The 6,093-nt window shown below is 44.4% G+C and overlaps 1 long non-coding RNA gene across 1 annotated transcript; it reads left to right on the top strand.

The window, feature by feature from the left end:
* Window positions 1–901: 901 nt before the first annotated feature.
* On the top strand, window positions 902–6,093 carry LOC134762051 (uncharacterized). Its single transcript, XR_010141548.1, has 3 exons — window positions 902–1,213; window positions 1,584–1,671; window positions 1,754–6,093. It is a non-coding gene; the product is annotated as an uncharacterized LOC134762051 (long non-coding RNA).

A 6,093-nucleotide genomic window follows, 5' to 3' on the forward strand; every position in this document is an offset into this window, starting at 1 on the left:
AGATGTATTTGAAATCTGGAGTCAGCTATTTACAAAATGGATATGTGCCAGGTTGATGCATGACAGTTGATGAGCAGTTAACTGCATCAAAATACACACACACATACAAAATAAGCAAATATGTGTGTAGCTTCAAATCTAGGAAAATATGGAGTAAAAATTTGGGTTTGCTATATCTAAATTCTTATTATTTCTTTTTTTATTTTCTTTCTTTTTTCTTTTTCTTTTTTTTTTTTTTTTTTTTTTTTGAGACAGAGTCTTGCTCTGTCTCCCAGGCTGGAATGTAGTGGTGTGACCTCAGCTCACTGCAACCTCCACCTTCCAAGTTCAAGCGATTCTCCTGCCTCTGCCTCCCGAGTAGCTGGGATTACAGACGTGTACCACCATGCCTACCTAATTTTTGTATTTTTAGTAGAGCTGGGATTTCACCATGTTGGCCAGGCTGGTCTTCAACTCCTGACCTCAAGTGATATACCCGCTTCAGCCTCCCAAAGTGCTGGGATTACAGGCGTGAGCCACCGCACCCAGCCTATTATTTCTAATACAGTTTTTTTTGGGTTTTTTTTTTTTTTTTACTATTCTTACTTCTACAAGTTATTTATAAGATGAATCAAAAGATAGATGATAGATAGACAGATACAGATAGATAATTAAAAGCGTCCATTGGACCTAAATGGTAAAAGGTGACTATTTTTCCTGGTATTCTGAGAGTTAAGGCCTCACATGATTCCTGTAACTCTACAAATTACTTATTAGTTGAGTAAACCTGAAAGAGATTAAGAATTCGGTGGCCTTTGTGAGGCACTGCCCCACCCTGCCCACCAGGCTCTGCCGCTCCATGGCAACTCCAGCCAGCTCCTCCCTCCCCCTGCCCCCAGCTGGTGAAGTCACCAGAACTGCCACCCTCGAGCATTGTGGGGCAATGAAGGTGGGTGGAGGGAATGAGGCACCACAACAGTATTTCCCTCTAGCAGCTTCTGGGACTGGGTTTTCTGGCATTTCTATCTCCCCCAAATATCTGTAACAGGCGGTGTTCATATCTCTAAATCAGAGTTCTGGCTGCTGAGGTAGCAGGACTGAGACCGGGGCTGGATGCTGACTGAGACCCAGGAGCCAGCAGCCTCTAGCCACTCCACTCACAGGCACAGCCCAGGGACCCACCCCCACGCCCTCCTGCAAGATAAAGGAAGCAGCAACTCAGACATCAGGGTGGGTGAGTCACTTCCTGGGCTGTGGCTCAGGGCCTCTACTCTCACTCTGCTCCAGGCCTAAAACCCCCTTTCCGCTCAGATCACAAAAACCACTCGTTTACTGTCCACAGCTAGATTTCTTTACTGGCCAGCCTGGCTTGGAGAGAGGTGCAGAGCAGCCAGCCTTAGAGAGGGTATGTCAGGACTCCTCCCTACTCCCACACAGGCGACCAGATCCCGAGGCTGCAGGCAAAGTGTGACTTTCTGCTGCCCAGCGCCCCTTCAGGCCCAGCAGCACACACTGTGATCTTCAACCTGCTTTATTTGTTTCAAGTTTGCCGTTTAAAAGGCAACTTGCTCTAGAAGGGCGTTTGCTTTCCTCTCTTCCTCTAGACAGCACCCAGCAAAACACAAGGAGAGGCCCTGAAAAGTAACTGGAAAATCACAGACCGTTCTGGCAAGCAGAGTTGATGAGAAACAGGTAATTCCTGCTCATGGGGCTGACGTTTTGTGCTTTGGCTCCCAATCAAGAGGTGACTAAACACATGGGGGAATTTTACCAGGCCCCAGAGACTCGGATTGGAGCGAGAGAGCTCCATGGGCTCAGCTGGGAAATGAGGCACAAGGAGCCAGCCCCAGAACAGAGACCCCTCCAAAGGCAACAGCTCCAGAACCGCCTCTTGCCACAACATTCAATGCCCTGGCTTTGATGTTTTGTGTCTCTTGCTGACTCACAAACTTGGGAGGTAACTTGCTTTCCCTATCAAAAATTACTAACCCTTGAGGGGCAATTTCGCAATAGCTGTTAACATTTTCAATGTTCATACTCTGGACACCATTGGTTCTGCCTACTTTCAGGGGTTTTTCCTCAGATATGCCCAGACATACACAGGATTTCTGGAACATTGATTAGGGGAAAAATGATACCATCTAATTGTCTTTCATCAAGAACCCACTATTTGGCTGGGTGCAGTGGCTCACACCTGTAATCCCAGCACTTTAAGAGGCCAAGGCGGGCAGATCACTTGAGCTCAGGAATTTGAGACCAGCCTGGGCAACATGGGGAAACCCGGTCTCTACTAAAAATACAAAAAATTAGCCAGGTATTGTGGCACACACCTATGGTCTCAGCTACTTGTAGGCTGAGATGGGAGGATCACTTGAGCCTAGGAGGCAGAGGTTGCAGTGACCCGAGATCGTGCCACTGCACTCCAGCCTAGGTGACAGAGTGAGACCCCACCTCAAAAACAAAAAAAACCCACTATTAGATATTTGATATTCCATCTGTATTACAGAATACTATGTAGTTGTTAAGAAGGTAGAGGCTGGGCACAGTGGCTCCTGCCTGTAATCCCAGCACTTTGGGAGGCTGAGGCGGACGGATCACAAGGCCAGGAGATCGAGACCATCCTGGCCAACATGGTGAAACTCTGTCTCTATTAAAAATACAAAGAAAATAAGCTGGGTGTGGTGACACACGCCTGTAGTCCAAGCTACTCAGCAGGCTGAGGCAGGAGAATCGCTTGAACCCGGGAAGTGGAGGTTGCGGTGAGCCGAGATCATGCCACTACACTCCAGCGCGATACTCCAGAGCGATACTCCGTCTCAAAAAAAAAAAAAAGAAGAAGAAGAAGAAGAAGGTAGAAAGATACGCACTGGTGTACAGATCACTAAGTGAAAACAAAGCAAGTGGCAGATGAATGTATACAGTGTGACTCCATGCTGTATACATACTCAAACAAAACAACAGTCTTTTAACAACAGAGACACTTTCTGAGAAATTTTGTCATTGTGCAAACATCATAGAAATCTAAATGGTATAGCCTACTACACACCCAGGCTATATAGTATAGTCTGTGGCTCCTAGGCACATGTGCAGCATGTGACTGTACTGAATACTGTAGGCAATTATAACACAATGGTAGGTATTTGTGTATCTAAACATAGAAAGGTACAGTAAAAATATAGTATAAAAGATTAAAAATGCTATACCTGGCATCACATGGCATCAGCTGGACTAGCTCCCCTGAGGCTGGAGGATCCACTTCCAAGATAGCTCACTCATGTATCTGTCACTTTGGTGCTGGCTCTTGATTCCCTTCTACTTGAGCTTCCTCACAGCATGGTGGATGGCTTCCATGAGTGAGTGTCCCAAGGGAGAACTAGGGAGATGCCATCTCACCTTTTAACATCAAGTCTGAGAAATCGTGTAGCATTATTTCTGAAACAGTCACAAGCCTACCTAGGTTCAAGGGGGAAAAATATGGAACCTACCTTTTGATGGAAAGAGTGTGAAGGTCACTTTGTACGAGCATGTGGGAGGCAGATATTGTTTTGCCCATTTGGGGAAAATACAATCTACCAAGCTCCCACCCCAAACAATTCATCTTAGCTAATTAAGGTAATTTCATCCCTTTGGCCAACAATTGGTTCAGGGCTAGGCAGGACTGAACAGTTTTGGGCAGTGAGACTCAAGAGAAGCTTGCTCAGGTTTTTTGAGAAAAAGAAGTTTCTCCCACTTGAACAAGGAAATACGTGCTCCTTATGTGCCACCTGCTTCTGGTGGCCATCCTATGATTACAAGGGAAATGTGGATCACAGGATAAAAAGACTGAAGAGCCTTGTCCCTGATGACATCACTAAGATGCTGAATCAATCAGCCCTGGAGACTGCTCTGTCCTGGGACCTACTTTTATGGAGAAAATAAATAATAATTTTATGAACACTGAACCCTATTTGAGTCAAGTTTCTATCTCTTTCATCCAAAATCTCCTTAACTTACCCAGTTTCTTCCTAACATTCTTAACATTGCTGAGCTAACCTGCCCATCTTCAGGCCTTCCAAGAGCAGGAGGTAAGGTATGGGAGCCAGGGAAATGTGAAACTAGAGGAAGTCTTATCGCACAAAAATGATAAACCATTTTAAAAGACCACAAGAACCTTTGAATTCTTCATTTGTCACATAAAAGTCCTCATGCCTGGTACTAACCCATCATGTCCTTGCCCTACACCCAAAGTATGAATAAGAAGAAGGTCGTTGAATGCCCTCTAGAAGGTGGGTGGTGCCACTAACAAAAGGTAGCATGGAGATGCTGGAGCCTGTCGTTAAGGAGCTGACAGCCTAACAGGAAAAAAAAAAAAAAAAGGCTATAATTCAAGATTCACTGTATTACACATCACAAGAAAAGTGCAGATACAGTGCTATATATCAATGAAGGATATCAATGAAGAGACAGATTTTTTTAGTTGGAAGAGATGACTGAAAGCCCCACAAGAAGGTGCTTTTTGAGTTGAGTCTTCATATAGCTAGAATTTGGATATAAGAAGATGGGGAGAACATTCGAGATGGAAGGAAGGAATCACAAGAACAAAAACCAATATATGGGAAACTGTGAGATTCCTAAAGGCTGGAAGATATTCAAAACGTGACCCAGCACTGGCCAGTTAGAACAGTGACCAGTCTGCAGGGCTGAAGAAAGTCCTAGAGACCCGCTGTCAAGCCATGCATTAACCCTTATGTTACTCGGTTATGGGAATTGGGTGGACCAGGAGAGGGACTGGGGTGGCTGGGGCTTCAGGCGGTGGCACTCAGAGGTTCAAGCAAGAGGCTATTTAGCAAGTGATAGAGAAGAATTTCAATATTTTAACAACCAGCGTGTGGCACCAGTTCTTACTAGTGAGAACCGGCTAAAAAATCAACCCTGCCTACAGGAAACAGTGAAAAGTTCCACTTCACTAGAGTTCACAGTGAATGAAAGGAAAAAATGAAAAAAATAGCTGGAATTAGGCCACAAAGGAGTTTGAATTCCAAGATGAAGAATTTGGACAAAAAAATTAAGCAGTACAGATCCACTGAGAATATTTTGATGACACATTCAGATCACAATGGATTGAACATGGATCTGACATGGTGTGGCTTCCTCAGAGTAGAAATTTAGCATATATGTGACAATTTGCTGTGGGTCATTGTGAAAGAGAAAATTTCTCAAGTCTCCCTAACTACAGTGAAGACCTAAAAAAACTATAAGGGAATACTTTAATGACTTCCAACCATCAGCATGAAAGATGTCTAGAAGAAAATGAAGAGAAATGTAAATGTATGCTGACAATGGCAGAAAGCAAATGGTTAACTCCCATCAGCAATCACAGGGACTCGGCTGCTCCAAGATGCCATCCCACAGAACACCTGAGAGAGCTGAGGGCCAGGAATTAGAGCAGAGGCAACAGGAAGTGAGAGGCGCTTGAAGGGATAACAATAATGACCCTCCACATTTGGAAAGTGCAATTTACAAGGCACCCTTTCTTTTAATCCACACGGCAGTACTGTGAGTAGTACTTAACATTTGTATAACACTACACCATTGAAAGAGCCCTTTTATATTCATTATTTCCTTAATTCTCCCCATCTTACACCTGAGAAAACTGAAGCCATTAGAAAACAGCTTATCTACTAGGGGAGAAAACTGGAACTCAAACTCAGGCCTTTAAATTCCTTGTCCAGCATTTCCATTTACGCTAGTGTGGCCTCAGGGACTCTGGGGTTATTTCTTAATCTTACAAATGTGGCCTCAGTGCTCCAGGCAGCAGCTGTAGGTTCTAAGAGAAACCTAAGTATCTCCCCTTACAGTTCTCCAAGGGGTAAACCTTCTATCCCAGGACCTAAATAGAAAGAGGCTCACCCTAGAGACCGGGTGCACACCTCCTGGTGCAGAGGGCTCAAGCAGTTTCTGGAAGGATCCCATCCCATCCCTGCTTTGTTCATCAAATTAGATCTGGGAATCCTTAAAGGCAAGAATCATGACTTTTTGAAATCTTCATATCTTCAGACCAGGATGTGGTACTTAACAAATACTTGTTGAATAAAAATGAATATATACTCCAGCCTGGGGGACAGAGCGAGACTC

The sequence above is a fragment of the Pongo abelii genome, chromosome 1, assembly GCF_028885655.2.
Source record: "Pongo abelii isolate AG06213 chromosome 1, NHGRI_mPonAbe1-v2.0_pri, whole genome shotgun sequence".
NCBI lineage: Eukaryota > Metazoa > Chordata > Mammalia > Primates > Hominidae > Pongo > Pongo abelii.